Source organism: Hyperolius riggenbachi, chromosome 6 (genome assembly GCF_040937935.1).
Source record: "Hyperolius riggenbachi isolate aHypRig1 chromosome 6, aHypRig1.pri, whole genome shotgun sequence".
NCBI classification, from domain to species: Eukaryota; Metazoa; Chordata; class Amphibia; order Anura; family Hyperoliidae; genus Hyperolius; species Hyperolius riggenbachi.
Genome location: NC_090651.1, coordinates 285,727,442 through 285,754,813, shown reverse-complemented (window position 1 = coordinate 285,754,813; position 27,372 = coordinate 285,727,442). Strand labels below are relative to the sequence as shown.

Sequence of the window (27,372 nt, the reverse complement as noted above, 5' to 3'; positions counted from 1 at the left end):
ATTTTCACAGGGGGGCCCGGTGATTTCGAGTTACGCCCCTGCCTCAGCCCTTGAGGACAGGAGTTCAACATCCCTGTTTTAGGCCTAGTTCACATTATAAATTGCAAGTGCAATCACAAGCTTTGAGCACTTTTGTGAGTGCTTTTTAAAATGACTATGCCGGTGTTTTTTGAGAGATTTGAGATTTTTTTAAAGCGCTTTTGTAAGTGCTTTTGTATGGCAATTAGCTTTTTTCTCCCATGAATCATGATTCATGGAGAGCAGCAGAGCAGCTTTCAGTGGAGCGAACAAAAGCATGCGAGAGACGCTACCCGGAGCAGCGGCAGGCTTAGCGGCAGGCTTAGCTGGGGGGCAACGGGGTAGAGCCCGTACCAAATAACTCTATGTGCAATTATCCTGGAGGATCATGTGAGTGTATTTTAATTAACAAAGTATAATTTTATGATGGTATCACGCTATGCAAGCTTCTTTGCTATCAAGGTTAAGACATTCTGTTGCATTTAAGAGACATGTGGGACTGGGATCCCGATGATATGGAGGTTTCCCAGTATAAAGCGCATTTGACCATTCTAGCAGTGGTCACTCGTTTCTGGTGAGTTTGTTCCCCGAAGGGTGCCCTGGTGGTGGTCTGATGTCTCCCATATCAACTGGATTTAAAGAGGAACTCCAGTGAAAATAATGTAATAAAAAATGTGCTTCATTTTTACAATAATTATATATAAAGGATTTAGTCAGTGTTTGCCCATTGTAAAATCTTTTAAATCCCTGATTTACATTTGGACATTTATTGCATGGTGACATTTTTACTGTTGGCAGGTGATGTAGCTGCTGCATGCTTTTTTGGCAGTTGGAAACAGCTGTAAACAGCTATTTCCCACAATGCAACAAGGTTCACAGACACGAAACTGCCAAGAGTACGTACTTTTCTTGTTTCTTGTGGGAGGGGCTTCACCACAATATCAGCCATACAGGGCCCCCTGATGGTCTGTTTGTGAAAAGGAATAGATTTCTCATGTAAAAGGGGGTATCAGCTATTGATTGGGATAAAGTTAAATTCTTGGTCGGAGTTTCTCTTTAAGGAACAATACAATTGCATTGTGTGATATGATTTTATCATATATAGAACATTAATATTGGACCTAATTAAAAGTAGTGATTTGCGTTGAGACATTTTTTGTATATGTTAACCAACCAACCCCGTCACTGCCACATAACGCCAGTCCTGCACTCCCTTCACTGGCTACCTATAAAATGGAGGGTCCTATTCAAGATCCGCCTACTGGTATTTAAATCACTACATAATCTGGGCCCTGGATACATGAAAGAAATGCTGCAGCTGCGTTGCAATCCCTGCAATATCAGATCCACAGGTTCTAATAATCTAGTCATACCCAGAGGCCACCTGGAAACTTTTGGTCCCAAAGTCTCCTGTCATGCCGATACTACATTATGGAACTCCTTACCTCAGCAGATCAGGACAGCTCCATCCCTGGACGTGATCAAGATTGAAAACCCACCTGTTCAGTTTGGCATTTGCAGAAATATAACTTTTGTTGTGTTAATACTTCATCCTACTACCAATGACTGAATCTGAAGGAGCCGAAGCGCTTTGAGTCCTATGGGAGAAAAGCGCTATTGAAATGTTATTGAATTGTATATATCAGCCATACAGACCCCTCTGATGAGCTGTTTGAGAAAAGCTAAGGATTTCTCGTGTTCATTTTATGCAGCTTGGAATTGAGCCAATCAAATCCAGTAGCTGCCTAAATATGCATAAAAGTAACATCTAGTTAGCATCAACTCAAAATTGTTGGTATATTATTACCATCTCTATGCAGGCGTCTTGATAATTTAGGATTAAGGTTCCTGTTAGGATTAGTTTAAAGGTTTAAGTTTAATAAAAAGCTTAGGTGAATCAAATATTAGTGTTAGGCTAGAGTGTAGGCTGGTACATATGATGCAAGTTTTCCATGAGACCAACATGACGGTCTGATCTGCCTCCGATCAAGAGTAGATATTGCGATAACAATTATGGTCATGGTACTCAGTGGGATAGGGTCCTTAGAAAACATTTGATGCTGGTACTATATAAATCCAAAATAATAATCATTTGTGGTTGGATCGGGGCTTTTACTACGTTTTTTATTTTGTTAAAGGAGACCTGAACTCGGAACTCTGCTCTATAAGATAAGCAACAGCATAATAACCTTTAAAGAAAACCATTTTTTTGTTACAGCTGAATTAATCTGCAGTGTGTCCACTTCCTGCTTTCACGGAAGTAGACATAGGATTAACATCCTGTGTTTACAAATTAGCTGCTCTGTCAAGGACTGCCGAGATTCCTGAGCTGACACAGACGAGAGATCAAATTACAGATTAGACAGGTTAAACTCTCGAAATACGCACAGGGTGTATTTCTCTGTTTTCCTCCTGTCCTGTGCAAGAGTTCAGGTCCACTTCAAAGTTAATAGGTGCAAACATTCCCTAATTTGTCACTTCATATTTCAGACTATGGCTATTCGTATCATATGAATGTACAAGTTTGGTACACTTTCATTTAAGGCGTCATAGAATGTGACTTCAGAATCAGGATTACTCTCTGAAGATGACTACTATCGTGCCCTGTCTTTCTGCTGTCAGGCAGTGGGACACTCCACCTCCTTCTCTGCTGTTTGGATGTGCTCCAGTTTTCCCTCCCCTTACTGCAGTAGAAGCTGAACATTGCGGCAGAGGGAGGTAGCTGTCCTAGTGCTGCAAGGATCCTGCGATCAGACTCAGGGAATAAGGTAAAGCATGCTTGTACCAGATGCCAGCAGAGATTAGCATGACGTGAATCAGAATGAGGCTTTTTACTATGGGGCAATCTGAAAGACACAGAAGTTTACATCACTATGTTATCAACATCATTGTCATGTTTTGACAGAAACAGCTTGAATTATACACAAATGCACACATTACCTACTGTGTGGCTGTACTTGGCTATCTCAATAGAGGTTAGTAAGATAATATTCCTTCAAGGTCAAATGTAATGGCAAAGTTACCTTTGTGTTTAAAGGTAGAATGTTTCATCACATTCTGAGCTGCAAGTTTCTAGGGGTTACAGGACTAGAATTGGGATTTTCCAATTATCAAGAGACATATTGTTTATTTAGAATCCAGATGTAAATAACAGAAAATGAAGAGGGTGACTGGCAGTCTCTACACATAAATGTTGTATAGATGGAATTTTACAATAACTTAGGTTCCTTTGGTCCTGGATTTTTTTCAGGACTGCACTTGTATCAAGTTATTAGACTGCTTTGTTATTTCTCACTAGATAGTTTATTGCAGGACATGGAGATCATGTTTTCAGAGAGCAATGCTTGTCTCTGAAAGGTTACTGCTATAGAGGTGAGAAGAATGGCTAAAAATGAATGATTAGCAGATTTCTGAAGTCAAAGCTTCTAATTAGCAATGCTTCTAATATAAATCTCTATTGGCCCTAAGAAGGGAAAGCCATCTAATAGATTTATGTCTCTATCCGCTGATCGTTGAACTGGTAGTTGATTAATTAACCCTTGGTTAGTAGAAATTTTTGTGATAGGTGAATTTACACATCAGCACTAATCATTTGTATGAGATGACAGGGTGAGAGACAGCAGTCGCAACATCAATGAACAGTGACGCAGAATTCTGTTTCCTGGTGAAGTCATCAAGGATTATTCTACAAATGGTTAAAAAAGAAAGCATATATGCCTGAAACTGAATTTAATGATAACAGATGATGAAAAAACAAATTCGGACACCAAAAATGAAAGGACAGTGGCTATTTGCAAACACAATGCCCAGGTAACCACACCCTTGTGCAGGGCTGCAGATACAGTATGGAACGTTCACTGGGGAAATGCATTGAAGCCTTATTGTGTCCCTTTTCTTTACACTGGAGCTACATCATTTACGTCCCCATAGATAGACTGACCACTAAGGACCACCCGTGACTGCCACCAGACATTCAGTGCTGTGCTGTGTGCCTCTTGGGAGAGGTGGGAGACTATGTCATGCTGTGTCATTATTGAGAAAGAGGGAGGTTTGTGCTAATGCCTGGTACACACTTTCTATTATGATTGGCCAATCACAATTTTACCACCTCTATGTAGTATGAAGATCAACCAGTGGCATAACAATATAGGCTGCAGCCCCTGCACCCACAGTGGGGCCTGGGGTCCTTCTGGGGCTTTCTGAGGGCCGTTTTTGGGGGCAGGAGGGGTCGCAGCATGAGGGGAGAGCATTGGCCACCTACATCGGCAGGAGGGGGCCACTACCCCCTCCCTCACCTCGGGCTCTCCCCTCATCGTGCTCCCCTCCTGAATTAAATAGGTGGCAGCAACGGCAGGCAGGAACACAGGCATACCTCTGTGTTCCACCGCTGAGGTCCGATTGCTCCCTCGCCGTCCTCCCAGGCCACCTTGATCCTCCGTTAGGTACCTCTGAAATGTCTCCAGTTGGAGCGTACTGCGCATAGGCGGCTCCCCCATTGCCGGTGACAGGATCACGATGGTGATGAACATGTAGTTGAACTGTGCATGCTCCGACTGGCCCTGAATGGGGAAATTTCAGAGGACCCTAGCGGAGGATCAAGGAGGCTTGGGAGGACGGCGCGAGAGCCAAAAGTCTGAAGGGGGCTGGAGGAAGCCCCAGGTATGTATGAATTTTCCCCCACCTCGTCTCAGGTCCACTTTAGAGCTTTACCCCCCCATAACCCTACTGTCCTCCCCTGTATCCTCTAGAGTAAACCAGGTGTGGGGGAAAGCAGGAGGATATGATTGTCTTGCTGAGTGTAGCTGGCAGACAGGTAGGAATGGGTACAATGTGCAATTAGATTGAGGCACAGTGCATCCCAGCAGTCTCAGGTGACTCCATCTCACCTCTCCAAGCCGTCACAACATTTTCTCCCAGCAGCCACATGCTGTCTTGCATGTCTTCCACAAGTCATAGGTGCCCCGAAATATCTCCCAGTAATCACAAGTGGCTCCAAAAGTCTCATAGCAGTTGCAAGTGGTCTCAATTCTTTCCCAGCAGGTACAGGTGGGTACATAGGTCTCCCACCAATCACAGGTGGTGTTCCCCATTATTTGTCAGAAGTCACAGGCAAATAGGGATGAGCAAGCACAGTTTTTCAAGAAGCAAACTTCTACTCATTCGTGTTCAAGGAGGGGGCCATGGCAGAATGGGTTGATTTACCTGAGTGACTGCCTCTGAACTTGGTTTGCCACAGTGCCCTCCATCCTTCCCGATGCTTTGTCTTGCTCTGTGAATTAGGAAGTATCAGGAGGATGCAGCGCAGAGTGGAGCTCCGTGGCAAGATGCAGTCATACAGGTAAATTAGCCTTCTCTGCTGTGGCTCCCTCTTCAAACATAAGTAGTAGAGTGTTGTACTGTGTTAGCAATCAGTAAAAGCAAGAGGTTTTGAATCAGGATGATATCATTTATTGGCTAACTTAGGGCTGGTGCACACCAGAGCGGTTCATGAGCGTTTTTAAAAACGCTTGGGGATAGAAAACCGCTTGGCTTATGTATTTCAATGGGCTGGTTCACACCAGAGCGGTTCGTTTTTTCCACAAGTGCAAACTCAGGGGCTGCAGCATTTTTTAGATTTCTGAGGCGTTTTTGCCTAGATGTTAGAGTATAGGAAAGTGGAAAACTGCTCTGAAAAACGCAAGATCAGTTCAGTAACAGCTGTAACAATTTATGAAATCTGCTGCACAAAAACGCTCCCAAAACGATAGGCATGTTTAGAAAACCACTCTAAACATGCTTAGAATCGCTCTGAAATCTGCTTCAAAAACTTCTAGCGTTTTGCAGATCTGCTAGAGGTTTTTGGTGTGCACTGGGCCTTAGAGATAAATAAAAAGTAAGCTTTCAGCTAATAACCAAGTCCGATAAAGGCTTATTACCCAAAAGCTAACTTTTTATTTATCTCTAAGTTAGCCAATAAATGGTATCATTCTGAATTAAAACTTCTTGCTCAACCACAAGCAGTAACAGCTTAGCTTCTCACAAAACTAAGCCTACTCATACCTACAGGCTAACTATCAATCTCTGTCATCAGTCCCCATCTCTGCCAGTGGTTAGCATGTAACCCCCCAATAATGACAGTGCATACTAATGGTTCTTAAATGCATATACATACCTCCCAACTTTTTGAGATGAGAAAGAGGGACACTTAAGCCACGCCCCTGCCACACCCTTGATCACGCCATACACCCCACCCCCGGTCAAATCACTAGTCACGCATACCATACAGATTTCATAAGAAAAATATGTTGTTTTATATTTCAAACCACACTGGCCCTTTCTATTCTGGTTCATTTTCTTTCATAGTTACATTTTAAAAACAGTAATATATCAATTTTAAGGATGGGAATAAAGTTTAGAGTCAAATACATTTTTTAATAGAGAAATATACGGTATATATTTACATAGAAAGAGGGACAAAGTCCTGAAAGAGGGACAAATCAGGAGGAAAGAGGGACAGAGGGACAGGGCTTCCAAAGAGGGACTATCCCACCAAAAGAGGGACAGTTGGGAGCTATGCAGAAGTTGAAAGAGTTCCCTGTGTCCGACTTCTGGGCACAACCATCTCCAACGACTAGAGTTGGGCCGAACCTCCGATTTTCGGTTCGCGAACTTCCGCGGAAGGTTCGGTTCGCGTTAAAGTTCGCGAACCGCAATAGACTTCAATGGGGATGCGAACTTTGAAAAAAAAAATAATTATGCTGGCCACAAAAGTGATGGAAAAGATGTTTCAAGGGGTCTAACACCTGGAGGGGGGCATGGCGGAGTGGGATACACGCCAAAAGTCCCCGGGAAAAATCTGGATTTGACGCAAAGCAGCGTTTTAAGGGCAGAAATCACATTGAATGCTAAATGACAGGCCTAAAGTGCTTTAAAACATCTTGCATGTGTATACATCAATCAGGTAGTGTAATTAAGGTACTGCTTCACACTGACACACCAAACTCACCGTGTAACGCACCGCAAACAGCTGTTTGTGTAGTGACGGCCGTGCTGGACTGGTGCGCACCATGGCGAGAGTGCAGGTTATGGTGGCTTTACAGCCCATATGATCGGCCTGGCTGATGTAGCTGAATGACAGAACAGTGACTGTCCAGCTGATCAAATTTGGTCTGACCACAATGAAGCAACGACCTTATTATCTTTTGTGTACCCCCCGAGACACTCATCTAGGCGCCGGTCATTGCTTCATTGTGATACGCAAGCCCCTTCACCACGGCAAGGTAATGATCACGAAGGGGAATGGGCGCATGTACATGCCTTTTCTTTTGTTGTTGCAGCTGCCCGCAGTGCAGCCAGAAAAATTAGGCAGTCATGTACACGCACCATAAAAATTATTACAGCGGCCGCTGCTAGCAGCGGCCTAAAAAATTCAGCAATCCGCCTGGAGTCCCGGACCCTGTTGGTGGTGGCGGAGAAGGTAGTGAAGCGGCCTGCAGGCAGACATGCTGTGTGGAGGGACTGGGAACGACTTAGTCTTTTTGGGGCAGGCCAGGCAGCCAGTCACACGGCGTGCAGGCAGAGATGCTGTGTGTGCGGGGACTGACTTAGTCTTGGGGCGGGCAGCTGCCCTCCGGGATCCATGCCTCATTCATTTTGATAAAGGTGAGGTACTTAACACTTTTGTGACTTAGGCGACTTCTCTTCTCTGTGACAATGCCTCCAGCTGCGCTGAAGGTCCTTTCTGAGAGGACGCTTGCGGCAGGGCAGGAGAGAAGTTGGATGGCAAATTGGGACAGCTCTGGCCACAGGTCAAGCCTGCGCACCCAGTAGTTCAAGGGTTCCTCATCGCTGTTCACAGCAGTGTCTACATCCACACTTAAGGCCAGGTAGTCGGCTACCTGCCGGTCGAGGCGTTGGTGGAGGGTGGATCCGGAAGGGCTACGGCGAGGCGTTGGACTAAAGAACGTCCGCATGTCCGACATCACCATGAGATTGCTGGAGCGTCCTGTCTTTGACTGCGTGGACACGGGAGGAGGATTAGTGGCAGTGGTACCTTGCTGGCGTTGTGCTGTCACATCACCCTTAAAGGCATTGTAAAGCATAGTTGACAGCTGGTTCTGCATGTGCTGCATCCTTTCCACCTTCAGGTGAGTTGGTAACAGGTCCGCCACTTTGTGCCTGTACCGAGGGTCTAGTAGTGTGGCCACCCAGTACAGCTCATTCCCCTTGAGGTTTTTTATACGGGGGTCCCTCAACAGGCAGGACAGCATAAAAGACGACATCTGCAGAAAGTCGGATCCAGTACCCTCCATCTCCTCTTGCTCTTCCTCAGTGACGTCACGTAAGTCAAACTCCTCCCCCCAGCCGCGAACAATACCACGGGAAGGTTGAGCAGCACAAGCCCCCTGCGACGCCTGCTGCGGTTGTTCTCCTGCCGCTGTCCCCTCCTCCTCCTCCCCCAAAGAAACACCTTGCTCATCATCCTCTGAGTCTGACTCGTCTTCTGCACACGACCTCTCTTCTTCCTCCTCCCCCCTCTGTGCTGCCGCAGGTGTTGAGGAAACAGCTGGGTCTGATGAAAATTGGTCCCATGCCTGTTCCTGCCGTAACGGTTCCTGGTCACGCTCATTTGCAGCTTCATCCGCCACTCTACGCACAGCACGCTCCAAGAAGTACGCGTAGGGAATTAAGTCGCTGATGGTGCCCTCACTGCGGCTCACCAGGTTGGTCACCTCCTCAAACGGCCGCATGAGCCTGCATGCATTTTTCATCAGTGTCCAGTTGTCGGGCCAGAACATCCCCATCTTCCCAGACTGTTTCGTTCTACTCCAGTTGTAGAGGTACTGGGTGACGGCTTTCTTCTGTTCTAGCAGGCGGGAGAACATGAGCAGGGTCGAATTCCAGCGAGTGGGGCTATCGCAAATGAGGCGTCTCACCGGCATGTTGTTTTTACGCTGAATTTCTGCAAATCGTGCCATGGCTGTGTAAGAGCGCCTCAAATGCCCACAGAACTTCCTGGCCTGCTTCAGGACATCCGCTAAGCCAGGGTACTTTGCCACAAATCTTTGAACCACTAGATTCATGACATGTGCCATGCAGGATATGTGTGTCAGCTTCCCCATATGCAAAGCGGCAAGCAGATTGCTGCCGTTGTCGCACACCACGTTGCCTATCTCCAGGTGGTGCGGGGTCAGCCACTCATCCACCTGTTTCTTAAGAGCAGCCAGGAGAGCTGCTCCAGTGTGACTCTCCGCTTTGAGACAAGCCATGTCTAAGATGGCGTGACACCGTCGTACCTGGCATGCAGCATAGGCCCTGCGGAGCTGGGGCTGTGTAGCTGGAGAGGAGAACTGCCACTCAGCCAAGGAGGAGGAGGAGGACAGCGAAGAGCATGTAGCAGGAGGAGAGGAGGTGGCAGGAGGCCTGCCTGCAAGCCGTGGAGGTGTCACAATTTGGTCCGCCGCTTTCTGCTTGCCATCGTTCACCACCAGGTTCACCCAATGGGCTGTGTAGGTAATGTAGCGGCCCTGCCCGTGCTTGGCAGACCAGCCATCCGTGGTCAGGTGTACCCTTGACCCAACGCTCTTCGCAAGAGATGACACCACTTGCCTCTCAACTTCACGGTGCAGTTGGGGTATGGCCTTTCTCGAAAAATAAGTGCGGCCTGGCATCTTCCACTGCGGTGTTCCGATGGCCACAAATTTACGGAAGGCCTCAGAGTCCACCAGCCGGTATGGTAACAGCTGGCGAGCTAACAGTTCCGCCACGCCAGCTGTCAGACGCCGGGCAAGGGGGTGACTGGCCAAAAGTGGCTTCTTCCGCTTGAACATTTCCTTCACGGACACCTGACTGCTGCTGTGGGCAGAGGAGCAGGAACCGCTCAAGGGCAGAGGCGGAGTGGAGGAGGGTGCCTGTGAAGGTGCAAGGGAGAAAGCGGCAGAAGCAGATGATGCACCTGAAGGAGGAAGAGGAGAATGAGGGTGACTTTTCTTTTGTGTGCTGCTGCTGCTTTTGCTCAGGTGGCCATCCCATTGCTGTTTGTGCCTTTTCTCCAGGTGCCTTCGTAAGGCACTTGTCCCTACGTGAGTGTTGGCCTTTCCACGGCTCAATTTTTGTTGGCAGAGCGAACAGATGGCTTTGGTCCGATCTGAGGCACACACATTAAAAAATTTCCACACCGCTGAGCCACCCTGGGATGTGGGCACTATGGGGACCTCAGCAGCTGATGCTGAAGGGCAAGTTGGCTGGCTGTACATAGGTGGCGATACATGGTGCCGGACTCTGCCAGAGGCGTAGCAATAGGGGTTGCAGAGGTAGCGACCGCATCGGGGCCCTTGGGCCAGAGGGGCCCCGAAGTGCCCTTCCTCAACTTCAGTATTAGCTATCTATTGGTCCTGTGCTCATAATAATCACTTCTATAGATACTTTGAATAGTGGTAATCATTAACAAGCTGTTTCCCATTCCCTTCTTGCACCTCTGACACTGTAATTGCCAATGGCAGGTTTTGGTGCGCTGTATCAATTGTTATGTATAGAGTGCTTGGGGGGGCCCCATTGTAAAACTTGCATCGGGGCCCACAGCTCCTTAGCTACGCCACTGGACTCTGCCACCAGCTGTTTCTGACGAAGAGCTGCCCCAGCTTCTTTCAGCAACTTCTATCCTCCTACTACTCTCCGACTCCCCCTCTGAACTGTCCCCCTCTTCATCTCCTCTATTGGGAACATACAGAGGATCCCTATCATCGTCATCATCGTAATCATCCTGCCCAGCTTCGCTTGACTCAGAAAAATCCAAACATGCACCATCAGTAGGTCCTTCATCCTCCTTACACGTTACATCCATAGTGTTGCCGCGTAACGCAGACATATGAGCTGGTGAAAATTCATCTGGCTGTAACAATGGCTGTGCATCAGTGATTTCACCACCACTAAATAATTCTTGCGAAGTGTCAAATGCAGCGGAAGTGGTGCTAGTAGTAGCGCTGGTGGCTGAGCAAGATGAGGTGTTCTGTGTCGCTAAATACTCAACCACGTCCTGACAATCTTGGGAGGTGATGGGATGTGCCTTCTTCCGAGCACTGTACTGTGGGCCAGGTCCACACGAAATTACATTTACACGACCTCGCGCAGACCTGCCGGGTGGCCTTCCTCTGCCTCTGCCACTACCTCTTCCTCTTCCTCTACCTGTTTTGTCCATATCGGGTATGCACGGAGTGGTATATCACACTGCGTGCACTCACGTAGGTAGGTGGGTTCACTTAACTGCACAGGTATGCGCACTGATGCGGTGGGTTCACTGAACAGTACAGGTATACAGTGACGGGTTCACTGAACACAACAGGTATGCAGTGGCGGGTTCACTGAACAGGTATGCAGTGGCAGGATCACTGAACAGGTATACAGTGGCGGGTCCACTGAACAGAACAGGTATACAGTGGCGGGTCCACTGAACAGAACAGGTATACAGTGGCGGGTTCACAGAACAGGTATGCAGTGGCAGGTTCACTGAACACAACAGGTATGCAGTGGCGGGTTCACTGAACAGGTATACAGTGGCGGGTCCACTGAACAGAACAGGTATACAGTGGCGGGTCCACTGAACAGAACAGGTATACAGTGGCGGGTCCACTGAACAGAACAGGTATACAGTGGCGGGTTCACAGAACAGGTATGCAGTGGCAGGTTCACTGAACACAACAGGTATGCAGTGGCGTGTTCACTAAACAGGTATACAGTGGCGGGTCCACTGAACAGAACAGGTATACAGTGGCGGGTTCACAGAACAGGTATGCAGTGGCAGGTTCACTGAACACAACAGGTATGCAGTGGCGGGTTCACTAAACAGGTATACAGTGGCGGGTCCACTGAACAGAACAGGTATACAGTGGCGGGTCCACTGAACAGAACAGGTATACAGTGGCGGGTTCACAGAACAGGTATGCAGTGGCAGGTTCACTGAACACAACAGGTATGCAGTGGCGTGTTCACTAAACAGGTATACAGTGGCGGGTCCACTGAACAGAACAGGTATACAGTGGCGGGTTCACAGAACAGGTATGCAGTGGCAGGATCACTGAACAGGTATACAGTGGGGGGTCCACTGAACAGAACAGGTATACAGTGGCGGGTTCACAGAACAGGTATGCAGTGGCAGGTTCACTGAACACAACAGGTATGCAGTGGCGGGTTCACTGAACAGGTATACAGTGGCGGGTCCACTGAACAGAACAGGTATACAGTGGCGGGTCCACTGAACAGAACAGGTATACAGTGGCGGGTTCACAGAACAGGTATGCAGTGGCAGGTTCACTGAACACAACAGGTATGCAGTGGCGTGTTCACTAAACAGGTATACAGTGGCGGGTCCACTGAACAGAACAGGTATACAGTGGCGGGTTCACAGAACAGGTATACAGTGGCGGGTCCACTGAACAGAACAGGTATACAGTGGCGGGTTCACAGAACAGGTATGCAGTGGCAGGATCACTGAACAGGTATGCAGTGGCAGGATCACTGAACAGGTATGCAGTGGCAGGATCACTGAACAGGTATGCAGTGGCAGGATCACTGAACAGGTATGCAGTGGCAGGATCACTGAACAGGTATGCAGTGGCAGGATCACAGTACAGGTATGCAGTGGGCTGAGGGCTCACTGAACAGAACAGGTATGCAGTGGCAGGATCACTGAACAGGTATGGAGTGGCAGGATCACAGTACAGGTATGCAGTGGGCTGAGGGCTCACTGAACAGAACAGGTATGCAGTGGCAGGATCACTGAACAGGTATGCAGTGGCAGGATCACAGTACAGGTATGCAGTGGGCTGAGGGCTCACTGAACAGAACAGGTATGCAGCCAGGAAGAAGTTAAGCCTAACTAATCTTTCCCTATATGAGAGACTGCAGCAGCTCGCCCTACTCTCACTAATGCAGGCACACGAGTGGCCGTAATGGCCGCCGCTGCCTGCCTTATATAAGGGGGGGTGGGGCTCCAGGGGCTAGTGTAGCCTAATTGGCTACACTGGGCCTGCTGACTGTGATGTAGAGGGTCAAAGTTGACCCTCAGGTGCATTATGGGGCGAACCGAACTTCTTCCGCAAAACGTTCGCGTGCGGTACCCGCACGCGAACCACCTACGTTCGCGCGAACCACGTTCGCCGGCGAACCGTTCGGCCCAACTCTACCAACGACCTGAAGTGGAAGGCCAACACCTCCTCCGTTCAGAGGAAAGCACAGCAGAGGTTATTCTTTCTCCGCCAACTGAAGAAGTTCAGCATGTCCCCAAAACTTCTGACCGGCTTCTACTCTTTGCTACAATTGAATCTGTCCTCCGCTCTTCCATCCTAGTCTGGTATGCCGGCTCCTCCACCAGCGACAGACACAAATTGCAGAGAGTCATCAGATCAGCAGAGAGAATTAACGGAAAACCGCTACCCGCTCTGGACCTCCTCTACCACTCAAGGCTGTGCTCCAGAGCTTTGAGGATTGTCAATGACCCCTCACACCCAGGCAACCGTTTTTTCAGCCAGCTTCCTTTGGGCCGGAGGTATCGGTCCATTTACACTAGGACCACTAGACGCAGAAACAGCTTCTTCCCCTCAGCTGTCAACTCACTGAACTCTCTCCATGCACTCCCCACCACAACGTGACCATGCTGTTGCCTTTGCACATACACATAGCAGCGCCAAGCCCGGCGATAATTTGAGTGTTTTGTAAAGATGCAAACATTTAGTGTTTTTTTGCTTGTATGCTTTCCTCGTATGTAATGTGTGATATAGTGTTGATCCTTCTGATGTATTCTGTGTACCCTATCCTACCTGTATCCTGTAGGTGCCAAGACCAATTCCGGGCACGACCCAGTCGTGCTTGGCGAAAATAAAGATTCTAATTCTGATAACAAGTCAAATAATTACTTACTGCTGCATGCTATACTCTTTGGACAGAGAGGGGGGTGTACTCTGAGAACATGTCTGTTTTGTTTTAGGAAAATAAAGTTGGTTTTGAGCAGAGGGGGGAGGGTTGCTGAGCTAGAGGAGAGAGTTAGTGGGAGCTTTTAAAGGACAACTGAAGCGAGAGGTATATGGATAGAGTTGGGCCGAACCTCCGATTTTCGGTTCGCGAACCGGGTTCGCGAACTTTCGCGAAAGGTTCGGTTCGCGTTAAAGTTCGCGAACCGCAATAGACTTCAATGGGGATGCGAACTTTGAAAAAAAAAATTAATTATGCTGGCCACAAAAGTGATGGAAAAGATGTTTCAAGGGGTCTAACACCTGGAGGGGGGGATGGCGGAGTGGGATACATGCCAAAAGTCCCCGGGAAAAATCTGGATTTGACGCAAAGCAGCGTTTTAAGGGCAGAAATCACATTGAATGTTAAATGACAGGCCTAAAGTGCTTTCAAACATCTTGCATGTGTATACATCAATCAGGTAGTGTAATTAAGGTACTGCTTCACACTGACGCACCAAACTCATCGTGTAACGCACCGCAAACAGCTGTTTGTGTAGTGACGGCCGTGCTGGACTGGTGCGCACCATGGCGAGAGTGCAGGTTTTGGTGGCTTTACAGCCCATATGGTCAGTCACCTGGCTGATGTAGCTGAATGACAGAACAGTGACTGTCCAGCTGATCAAATTTGGTCTGACCACAATGAGGCAACGACCTTATTATCGTGGGTGTGCCCCCCGAGACACTCATCTAGGCGCCGGTCATTGCTCCATTGTGATACGCAAGCCCCTTCACCACGGCAAGGTAATGATCACGAAGGGGAATGGGCGCATGTTCATGCCTTTTCTTTTGTTGTTGCAGCTGCCCGCAGTGCAGCCAGAAAAATTAGGCAGTCATGTACACGCACCCGAAAAATTATTACAGCGGCCGCTGCTAGCAGCGGCCTAAAAAATTCAGCAATCCGCCTGGAGTCCCGGACCCTGTTGGTGGTGGCGGAGAAGGTAGTGAAGTGGCCTGCAGGCAGACATGCTGTGTGGAGGGACTGGGAGCGACTTAGTCTTCTTGGGGCAGGCCAGGCAGCCAGTCACACGGCGTGCAGGCAGAGATGCTGTATGTGCGGGGACTGACTTAGTCTTGGGGCGGGCAGCAGCCCTCCGGGATCCATGCCTCATTCATTTTTATAAAGGTGAGGTACTTAACACTTTTGTGACTTAGGCGACTTCTCTTCTCTGTGACAATGCCTCCAGCTGCGCTGAAGGTCCTTTCTGAGAGGACGCTTGCGGCAGGGCAGGAGAGAAGTTGGATGGCAAATTGGGACAGCTCTGGCCACAGGTCAAGCCTGCGCACCCAGTAGTTCAAGGGTTCCTCATCGCTGTTCACAGCAGTGTCTACATCCACACTTAAGGCCAGGTAGTCGGCTACCTGCCGTTCCAGGCGTTGGTGGAGGGTGGATCCGGAAGGGCTACGGCGAGGCGTTGGACTAAAGAACGTCCGCATGTCCGACATCACCATGAGATCGCTGGAGCGTCCTGTCTTTGACTGCGTGGACACGGGAGGAGGATTAGTGGCAGTGGTACCTTGCTGGCGTTGTGCCGTCACATCACCCTTAAAGGCATTGTAAAGCATAGTTGACAGCTGGTTCTGCATGTGCTGCATCCTTTCCACCTTCCGGTGAGTTGGTAACAGGTCCGCCACTTTGTGCCTGTACCGAGGGTCTAGTAGTGTGGCCACCCAGTACAGCTCATTCCCCTTGAGGTTTTTTATACGGGGGTCCCTCAACAGGCAGGACAGCATAAAAGACGACATCTGCACAAAGTCGGATCCAGTACCCTCCATCTCCTCTTGCTCTTCCTCAGTGACGTCAGGTAAGTCAACCTCCTCCCCCCAGCCGCGAACAATACCACGGGAAGGTTGCGCAGCACAAGCCCCCTGCGACGCCTGCTGCGGTTGTTCTCCTGCCGCTGTCCCCTCCTCCTCCTCCTCCTCCCCCAAAGAAACACCTTGCTCATCATCCTCTGAGTCTGACTCATCTTCTGCACATGACCTCTCTTCTTCCTCCTCCTCCCCCCTCTGTGCTGCCGCAGGTGTTGAGGAAACAGCTGGGTCTGATGAAAATTGGTCCCATGCCTGTTCCTGCCGTAACGGTTCCTGGTCACGCTCATTCGCAGCTTCATCCGCCACTCTACGCACAGCACGCTCCAAGAAGTACGCGTAGGGAATTAAGTCGCTGATGGTGCCCTCACTGCGGCTCACCAGGTTGGTCACCTCCTCAAACGGCCGCATGAGCCTGCATGCATTTTTCATCATTGTCCAGTTGTCGGGCCAGAACATCCCCATCTTCCCAGACTGTTTCGTTCTACTCCAGTTGTAGAGGTACTGGGTGACGGCTTTCTTCTGTTCTAGCAGGCGGGAGAACATGAGGAGGGTCGAGTTCCAGCGAGTGGGGCTATCGCAAATGAGGCGCCTCACCGGCATGTTGTTTTTACGCTGAATTTCTGCAAATCGTGCCATGGCTGTGTAAGAGCGCCTCAAATGCCCACAGAACTTCCTGGCCTGCTTCAGGACATCCGCTAAGCCAGGGTACTTTGCCACAAATCTTTGAACCACCAGATTCATGACATGTGCCATGCAGGGTATGTGTGTCAGCTTCCCCATATGCAAAGCGGCAAGCAGATTGCTGCCGTTGTCGCACACCACGTTGCCTATCTCCAGGTGGTGCGGGGTCAGCCACTCATCCACCTGTTTCTTAAGAGCAGCCAGGAGAGCTGCTCCAGTGTGACTCTCCGCTTTGAGACAAGCCATGTCTAAGATGGCGTGACACCGTCGTACCTGGCATGCAGCATAGGCCCTGCGGAGCTGGGGCTGTGTAGCTGGAGAGGAGAACTGCCACTCAGCCAAGGAGGAGGAGGAGGACAGCGAAGAGCATGTAGCAGGAGGAGAGGAGGTGGCAGGAGGCCTGCCTGCAAGCCGTGGAGGTGTCACAATTTGGTCCGCCGCTTTCTGCTTGCCATCGTTCACCACCAGGTTCACCCAATGGGCTGTGTAGGTAATGTAGCGGCCCTGCCCGTGCTTGGCAGACCAGGCATCCGTGGTCAGGTGTACCCTTGACCCAACGCTCTTCGCAAGAGATGACACCACTTGCCTCTCAACTTCACGGTGCAGTTGGGGTATGGCCTTTCTGGAAAAATAAGTGCGGCCTGGCATCTTCCACTGCGGTGTTCCGATGGCCACAAATTTACGGAAGGCCTCAGAGTCCACCAGCCGGTATGGTAACAGCTGGCGAGCTAACAGTTCCGCCACGCCAGCTGTCAGACGCCGGGCAAGGGGGTGACTGGCCAAAAGTGGCTTCTTCCGCTCAAACATTTCCTTCACGGACACCTGACTGCTGCTGTGGGCAGAGGAGCAGGAACCGCTCAAGGGCAGAGGCGGAGTGGAGGAGGGTGCCTGTGAAGGTGCAAGGGAGAGAGCGGCATAAGCAGATGATGCACCTGAAGGAGGAAGAGGAGAAGGAGGGTGACTTTGCTTTTGTGTGCTGCTGCTGCTTTTGCTCAGGTGGCCATCCCATTGCTGTTTGTGCCTTTTCTGCAGGTGCCTTCGTAAGGCACTTGTCCCTACGTGAGTGTTGGCCTTTCCACGGCTCAATTTTTGTTGGCAGAGCGAACAGATGGCTTTGGTCCGATCTGAGGCACACACATTAAAAAATTTCCACACCGCTGAGCCACCCTGGGATGTGGGCACTATGGGGACCTCAGCAGCTGATGCTGAAGGGCAAGTTGGCTGGCTGTACATAGGTGGCGAATCTGGCGATACATGGTGCCGGACTCTGCCACCAGCTGTTTCTGACGAAGAGCTGCCCCAGCTTCTTTCAGCAACTTCTATCCTCCTACTACTCTCTGACTCCCCCTCTGAACTGTCCCCCTCTTCATCTCCTCTATTGGGAACATACAGAGGATCCCTATCATCGTCATCATCGTAATCATCCTGCCCAGCTTTGCTTGCCTCAGAAAAATCCAAATGTGTAGGTCCTTCATCCTCCTTACACGTTACATCCATAGTGTTGTCGCGTAACGCAGACATATGAGCTGGTGAAAATTCATCTGGCTGTAACAATGGCTGTGCATCAGTGATTTCACCACCACTAAATAATTCTTGCGAAGTGTCAAATGCAGCGGAAGTGGTGCTAGTAGTAGCGCTGGTGGCTGAGCAAGATGAGGTGTTCTGTGTCGCTAAATACTCAACCACGTCCTGACAATCTTGGGAGGTGATGGGACGTGCCTTCTTCCGAGCACTGTACTGTGGGCCAGGTCCACACGAAATTACATTTACACGACCTCGCGCAGACCTGCCGGGTGGCCTTCCTCTGCCTCTGCCACTACCTCTTCCTCTTCCTCTACCTGTTTTGTCCATATCGGGTATGCACGGAGTGGTATATCACACTGCGTGCACTCACGTAGGTAGGTGGGTTCACTTAACTGCACAGGTATGCGCACTGATGCGGTGGGTTCACTGAACAGTACAGGTATACAGTGGCGGGTTCACTGAACACAACAGGTATGCAGTGGCATGTTCACTAAACAGGTATACAGTGGCAGGTCCACTGAACAGAACAGGTATACAGTGGCAGGTCCACTGAACAGAACAGGTATACAGTGGCGGGTCCACTGAACAGAACAGGTATACAGTGGCGGGTTCACAGAACAGGTATGCAGTGGCAGGTTCACTGAACACAACAGGTATGCAGTGGCGTGTTCACTAAACAGGTATACAGTGGCAGGTCCACTGAACAGAACAGGTATACAGTGGCGGGTCCACTGAACAGAACAGGTATACAGTGGCGGGTTCACAGAACAGGTATGCAGTGGCAGGTTCACTGAACACAACAGGTATGCAGTGGCGTGTTCACTAAACAGGTATACAGTGGCAGGTCCACTGAACAGAACAGGTATACAGTGGCGGGTTCACAGAACAGGTATACAGTGGCGGGTCCACTGAACAGAACAGGTATACAGTGGCGGGTTCACAGAACAGGTATACAGTGGCGGGTCCACTGAACAGAACAGGTATACAGTGGCGGGTTCACAGAACAGGTATACAGTGGCAGGATCACTGAACAGGTATGCAGTGGCAGGATCACAGTACAGGTATGCAGTGGGCTGAGGGCTCACTGAACAGAACAGGTATGCTGTGGCAGGATCACTGAACAGCTATGCAGTGGCAGGATCACAGTACAGGTATGCAGTGGGCTGAGGGCTCACTGAACAGAACAGGTATGCTGTGGCAGGATCACTGAACAGGTATGCAGTGGCAGGATCACAGTACAGGTATGCAGTGGGCTGAGGGCTCACTGAACAGAACAGGTATGCTGTGGCAGGATCACTGAACAGGTATGCAGTGGCAGTATCACAGTACAGGTATGCAGTGGGCTGAGGGCTCACTGAACAGAACAGGTATGCTGTGGCAGGATCACTGAACAGGTATGCAGTGGCAGGATCACAGTACAGGTATGCAGTGGGCTGAGGGCTCACTGAACAGAACAGGTATGCTGTGGCAGGATCACTGAACAGGTATGCAGTGGCAGGATCACAGTACAGGTATGCAGTGGGCTGAGGGCTCACTGAACAGAACAGGTATGCTGTGGCAGGATCACTGAACAGCTATGCAGTGGCAGGATCACAGTACAGGTATGCAGTGGGCTGAGGGCTCACTGAACAGAACAGGTATGCTGTGGCAGGATCACTGAACAGGTATGCAGTGGCAGGATCACAGTACAGGTATGCAGTGGGCTGAGGGCTCACTGAACAGAACAGGTATGCTGTGGCAGGATCACTGAACAGGTATGCAGTGGCAGGATCACAGTACAGGTATGCAGTGGGCTGGGGGCTCACTGAACAGAACAGGTATGCTGTGGCAGGATCACTGAACAGCTATGCAGTGGCAGGATCACAGTACAGGTATGCAGTGGGCTGAGGGCTCACTGAACAGAACAGGTATGCTGTGGCAGGATCACTGAACAGCTATGCAGTGGCAGGATCACAGTACAGGTATGCAGTGGGCTGAGGGCTCACTGAACAGAACAGGTATGCTGTGGCAGGATCACTAAACAGGTATGCAGTGGCAGGATCACAGTACAGGTATGCAGTGGGCTGAGGGCTCACTGAACAGAACAGGTATGCTGTGGCAGGATCACTGAACAGGTATGCAGTGGCAGTATCACAGTACAGGTATGCAGTGGGCTGAGGGCTCACTGAACAGAACAGGTATGCTGTGGCAGGATCACGGAACAGGTATGCAGTGGCAGGATCACAGTACAGGTATGCAGTGGGCTGAGGGCTCACTGAACAGAACAGGTATGCTGTGGCAGGATCACTGAACAGCTATGCAGTGGCAGGATCACAGTACAGGTATGCAGTGGGCTGAGGGCTCACTGAACAGAACAGGTATGCTGTGGCAGGATCACTGAACAGGTATGCAGTGGCAGGATCACAGTACAGGTATGCAGTGGGCTGAGGGCTCACTGAACAGAACAGGTATGCTGTGGCAGGATCACTGAACAGGTATGCAGTGGCAGGATCACAGTACAGGTATGCAGTGGGCTGGGGGCTCACTGAACAGAACAGGTATGCTGTGGCAGGATCACTGAACAGCTATGCAGTGGCAGGATCACAGTACAGGTATGCAGTGGGCTGAGGGCTCACTGAACAGAACAGGTATGCTGTGGCAGGATCACTGAACAGGTATGCAGTGGCAGGATCACAGTACAGGTATGCAGTGGGCTGAGGGCTCACTGAACAGAACAGGTATGCTGTGGCAGGATCACTGAACAGCTATGCAGTGGCAGGATCACAGTACAGGTATGCAGTGGGCTGAGGGCTCACTGAACAGAACAGGTATGCTGTGGCAGGATCACTGAACAGCTATGCAGTGGCAGGATCACAGTACAGGTATGCAGTGGGCTGAGGGCTCACTGAACAGAACAGGTATGCTGTGGCAGGATCACTGAACAGGTATGCAGTGGCAGGATCACAGTACAGGTATGCAGTGGGCTGGGGGCTCACTGAACAGAACAGGTATGCTGTGGCAGGATCACTGAACAGCTATGCAGTGGCAGGATCACAGTACAGGTATGCAGTGGGCTGAGGGCTCACTGAACAGAACAGGTATGCTGTGGCAGGATCACTGAACAGGTATGCAGTGGCAGGATCACAGTACAGGTATGCAGTGGGCTGAGGGCTCACTGAACAGAACAGGTATGCTGTGGCAGGATCACTGAACAGCTATGCAGTGGCAGGATCACAGTACAGGTATGCAGTGGGCTGAGGGCTCACTGAACAGAACAGGTATGCTGTGGCAGGATCACTGAACAGCTATGCAGTGGCAGGATCACAGTACAGGTATGCAGTGGGCTGAGGGCTCACTGAACAGAACAGGTATGCAGCCAGGAAGAAGTTAAGCCTAACTAATCTTTCCCTGAGAGACAGTCTGCAGCAGCTCGCCCTACTCTGACTAATGCAGGCACACGAGTGGCCGTAATGGCCGCCGCTGCCTGCCTTATATAAGGGGGGGTGGGGCTCCAGGGGCTAGTGTAGCCTAATTGGCTACACTGGGCCTGCTGACTGTGATGTAGAGGGTCAAAGTTGACCCTCAGGTGCATTATGGGGCGAACCGAACTTCTTCCGCAAAAGGTTCGCGTGCGGTACCCGCACGCGAACCACCTAAGTTCGCGCGAACCCCGTTCGCCGGCGAACCGTTCGGCCCAACTCTATATATGGAGGCTGCCATATTTATTTCCTTTTAAGCAGTACCAGTTGCCTGGCAGCCCTGCTGGTGTATTTGGTAGCTAATCTTGTCAGATCTGACAATAATGTCAGAAACACCTGATCTGCTGCATGCTTGTTCAGGGTCTATGGCTAAAAATATTAGAAATAGAGGATCAGCAGGGCTGCCAGGCAACTGGTATTGCTTAAAAGGAAATTAATATGGCAGCCTCCATATCCCTCTCATTACAGTTGTCCTTTGAGGTATTTTTTTGGTAAGGTTAAAAATATCTCCTTGGAGAAAACTCAGTAGAAAAGTTAATAGGATATAGGCCAATATGTGAGGTGCTAAAAAGGCTGGGCAGAAACGCACAATGCAAAATTTAAAGGAAACTTGGCTCAAAACTCACAGAAATCCAGCTGATGCACTCAACCCCTCTTTTAACCACTTGAGGACCCAACCTTTACCCCCCCCTTAAGGACCAGCGCTGATTACTGAGATCTGTGCTGGGTGGGCTCTACAGCCCCCAGCACAGATCAAACATTAGGCAGAGCGACCAGATTGCCCCCTTTTTTCCCCACTAGGGGGATAATGTGCTGGGGGGGTCTGATCGCTCCTGCCTGCGTGTGGCTGGCGGGGGGGGCCTCAAAGCCCCCTCCACCGCAGGATTCTCCCTCTCCTCCCTCCCTGCCCCGGAGATAGGAGGCTGCACAGGAACGGATCTGTCCTGTGCAGCCTCTAACAGGCTCCTGCCTGTCATGTGACAGCGATCCCCGGCCGCTGATTGGCCGGGGATCGCTGATCTGGTACTGTTAGCAGCGTTGTACAAATGTAAACAAAGCGGATTATTTCCGCTTGTGTTTACATTTAGCCTGCGAGCCGCGATCGGCGGCCCGCAGGCTATTCACGGAGCCCCCCGCCGTGAATTGACAGGAAGCAGCTGCTTGCGCGAGCGGCTGTTTCCTGATTAATTAGCCTGCAGCCGGCGACGCAGATGTGCGTCGCTGGTCCTGCAGCTACCACTTTGCCAACGCGCGTTATGAGTGCGCGGTCGGCAAGTGGTTAATGAGGCACTTTTGAGCCTTGGTGAGTGCCAGTGTTTAGAAGGTTTCCTTGTTCAGAAGCCCAGTCATGCCCACCCCTGACCCTGATTTGCTTATGCCTGTCCCCTGACACCCCACCCTCGATCCTAGCCATTGCTCTTTCTGGCTCCATGGTGATATCATCACCTGGTCTCACTACTGGTGCTGTAAACCGGGTAGGTGCGATGTTGGGAGGGAGTGTATAGTCGCGGCTGGTAATATTCTGGTCCAGCTATGGTGGTCTGACTATGGTGACACAGAGAGGCTCAGCAGAGCCCCATTTGTGACAGTTGCCAGCTCTAATTAGACAATAAGTAGTAATGATCAATCTATTTGAGTTTAGTTTCAAAACATTTCAACTGCATTAGCCCCACAAAACAAGATCAATATGAATGCCCTTAAATGGGGGGGTCCATTCTGTGTTCATCAGTCCGGTAATATGTACAGTAGCAGCATTTATAAATACCTTTCTTTCAGACTCAGAAACATGTTTGAAGAACTATTTGTTGGCTTGAGACTTTTTTTTGTAGTGCTTGTCATTAACCGTGAATTTGTCTGCTTGACCCCAAAATTCTTATTTCAACATTGGTTGTGGACAAAAAGCTTGTTTCCCGAATAATTGAAACAAGGAAAGCACATTAGAAACAGCAGTGAACCTCACAATAGGCATCTATCACTTTCACGAAAATGTCTGAGGAGAAAGATTGCCAGCAGATTCTCTCTGTTGTCATACACAATGTTGCCCAGCTGGAACATGCACAGGGTCAGCCATGCTACCACTCCATCAGTGAACTGTGGTTTCAAGAGATGATAAACTCCATGTTTAAAGCACAACTAAAAATAGGTACCTAAATTGAGTAAAAATATACAAGGTGGCCATACCTGGGGCTGTTCCGGCCTCCTCTCCATCTTGTAGATTTGCCCCTCATTCATGCCTGAATCATGCATGCTCTGATCACTGTGCATACCGTCTTCTTGTATGCTCCCCAAAGACAGTGGGGAGGAGCCTTGTCTAGGAGCTTCCTGGGCATGCGTGGTTACGAATGCTCACAAACTATACATGCCCAGAATGATCCCGGCTGCTGAGCACAGCTATTTGAAGAGGGGATGTGGGGAAAACAGAGCATGCACTCTTGCTCCGACTGGGTTCAGGCTGTACTTTGATCAGGGGGCACCGCTCCAAGATTGAGGGGAGACTGGTGAAGCTAAAAGGCCGCAGAGTTTATGGGGGCACTGAAGAAGCCCCAGGTATGGCCACCTCATATATTTTTTACTGAGCACCTGCACCCGAAAAGAAAGCAATAACTGGGTGTGTCTGCAGATGAGCTGTTCTACCATGGGTGTGTAACGATCGGTGTCAGCACACAGAGAGAATCTGATTATTGGTGATCTGCAGTATCACCAAGAATACAGATATATACCCGATTATTGATGATCTGCAGAATCACCGATAATCCAAGTATAACTAACCTCTGGACACCTTTATAATGTGAGTGTTTGGTGCAACAGTAATGACTTTGAGTAAGACCACCCGAGGAGCAGGTGGTCTTTGGCAGTATGGGCGATACCGCCTTCTGAGAAGTGCAAAAACCTTCCAGCAGCCTGAGACCTCCAAAGGGGTGGAGTCCCAGGCTGAAAGTAGGAAGGACCTGTGAGTGAGTGATACCTGAAGGTGGATGTCACTAGCAGGTCTGGAGACTATCTCTTAAGGAGAGAGATAGCTCTCAAGGTCCGGCAAGCCAGGTCGGCAACACACGGACAGACAAGGTACAGAGACAGAAGGCTGATTCGGTATCCAAAGGCAGGCAGGGTTGGCAACAGATAATCAGATATGCGTAGGTACCGAATCAGAAAGCAGAGGGATAGTCAGAAAAGCAGTAGGTCATAACAGATATCAAACAATGCCTAGGCTTGGGTGTGAGGTCCATGGTCTCTACACCCTGGAACTAGTCTGAAGTATAACAGAATGATAACACAAAGTCCCTAGTCTTGGGTGTGAGGTCCGTGGTCTCGACAACCTGGAACTAGTCTGAAGTATAACAGAATGATAACACAAAGTCCCTAATCTTGGGTGTGAGGTCCGTGGTCTCGACACCCTGGAACTAGTCTGAAGTATAACACAATGATAACACAAAGTCCCTAATCTTGGGTGTGAGGTCCGTGGTCTCGACACCCTGGAACTAGTCTGAAGTATAACACAATGATAAACAGAAGTAATCTGGCTCAGTGTGAATTCCCAGGTCCTCCTGGTTCTAACACACTGTAGGATCTGACTAAGGTCTGAGTGCTTCCACGTAAGTGTTCGCAACGGCAGACAACCTGAGACTGACCAGCAGTAACTATATATAGAGCAGCGCTCTCTGGCGCCACCCATCAGTGATTGATCAATAGTCACTTGCTCTGAGGTCAGCTGACCAACCTGGTCAGCTGATCCCTCCTCGGCTGTCATAAAGGTTCTGCCTCTCAGCGCGCGCGTATTTCTCAAACTGTGTGAACTAACAGACCCAGCCACACCAGACTCACGCTGCTGTGTGCAAACCGCCACGCTGGACGCGGAATCAGCCGCCTTGTTGTCAGCACACGCGGCGGCTTTTCCGCGTTTCATTATAGGGTGTAAGTTCAAAGATCTATTGGCCAAGTCTTCATCTTCCAGCCCCTTCCCCCTTCCTCGGGGGTCCACTCCTGGCAGCAAATGCAGAGTAAAATGCAGAGCGTCGAGAGTGAAGCATTATTCATTTCCTGCTTCTGGCGGTGGGACAAGTTTTCTTCACTTCTCTCGTTACTGTGCAGCCAATCACCTTGCAGCTACCATTATGAGGCTGGCATTGTGAGCCACATGGTGATTAGCTGCCAGGCACGCAGCAGAAGAGGAGTGAGGAGGACCTGTCCCACCATCAGAACCAGGTAATATATAATGCCTTGCTGCTCCCCATACATTATTTTTCATAGCATGAACAATTGTGTTTCCAGGTAATGTGGTGCACATTTACCACATCATCTTGAACCACACTGAAGACAGTGTATTGGATAACATTACCCATTACAATACAGGAACCGAACATGCCCATGTTATCCAGCATCACACTGCTGCATGTATTTTTTGTCCACAACACACTGCTGTCTCTCATTTAGTGTCCCTGAATAGTAAGGATCAACACTGCAACTGAGAGCAACAAGTTCCCACCCCCACCCGTGCTGCTCTCTGCCCTTCTTAGCGCCGCGCTATCACACACCCCAAACTGGTGAGAAGCAGTTTGCCTGTAGCTAACCAGGGGAAGAGGCGTCTCTTGCAGGAGAGACACTCCTGCAAACTGCCCACTCTGGTGTTAGGAACACACCTTCCTGGGCAGCTCTGCTCTCCCCCCCCCATCCACACTCCTACCCAAGCTCCCTGCTCTGTGTTGAGACACACAGAGCCAGAGCTGCAGCGTCATGACCTCAGGGGTCGCGGCAGTGTTTGTTTGGTTTTTTTTACTGGAAAAATCGATGATTGCAGGACATAGGAGTGACAAGGAGCAGTAGTAGCTATTGCTGGAGAATAGAAGTGTGGCTGCAAACATGGTCTTCAAGTTATAAACCACTGTCTGTTATTAGGTGGCACAAATTTTTAGCACTGTCGTGTGAGTCATAGTGAGAGTTAGCGTAAGGTTAGTGAAAAAGCGTGTATGCAAACTGCACTCACAGGTACACACATGCAGCAAGAATTTTCTATAAGAAGCCCAGGACAGCCAGGTAGCTGCAGACAGTGCAAAGTAATGCACTCAGTGTTTCACTAACCTTACATCTGCACTGTGGCTCAGTGTGATCCAGGGGAGGATTGCAGACTTCTGCCATCTAACGGTAGACAACTCTGAATAAATATAGGCCAGATTAGCAGTACATCAGGTCAATAAACCCTTATATAGTTAACTACTTGACCAGGTCCCTTGAAAGTTACTATAAGGCATAGCGCCCGGCTGTCCCTCTTTTGGTGGGATACGGACTACCCAGCACGCTGATGGTGAACCAGAATTCACACACTCCAATGAGTTCTGGTTCACCATGAGCCTGCTGGGTAGTCTGTAACTGGGTGTTTCACGTCCTAATCCATAGAGCCACATTAATCTATGCCATGCACTGATGAGGATCAACCAATTTGAAACAGTCTGTATGCATGTTTGATTAGTGTGGCTGTAAGGATCCCTCCTGTAGCGTATTCTGTCCGTTGCAGTGGAGCTGCAAACGGACAGTTCTGGCTTATCTGCTTGCATTCGGTTGTGCATTCGCAATAAGTCTCATTGTCATTTGCAATCGCTCTACAGTTCTAGACAGCTCAGGATGCTGTCATCGCGTCTAGTGAAAAATGGTGCCGGCAAAATAATGGCGCCCCCTTCTGCCCGATATATGTTTAAAACGATATTTATCGTTTTAAAGGTTAAAATAGTGCAGACCTTTTGAACGAAATTTATCGTTTTAAAACTTTTTTTTTTGTCCTGCCTGAACGATATTTATCTTCTTAACATTCCCTACACATTTGGTGTTTCTGGCATTTAAAGGGGCTTTGCTATTAACCGCTAAAGTCGGCGGGCGTTTAATTTTCCCATGGTCAGAAGAAG

At 49.6% G+C, this 27,372-nt stretch overlaps 1 protein-coding gene across 1 annotated transcript in view; it reads left to right on the top strand.

Moving 5' to 3' along the window:
* The first annotated feature begins 2,702 nt into the window (after positions 1 to 2,702).
* Positions 2,703 to 27,372, top strand: part of THY1 (Thy-1 cell surface antigen) — a 36,278-nt gene continuing 11,608 nt past the window's right edge. Inside the window, exon 1 of the mRNA XM_068240980.1 lies at positions 2,703 to 2,786. The gene's annotated coding sequence lies outside the window, so the exon portion shown is untranslated. The remainder of the gene's footprint in view (positions 2,787 to 27,372) is intronic.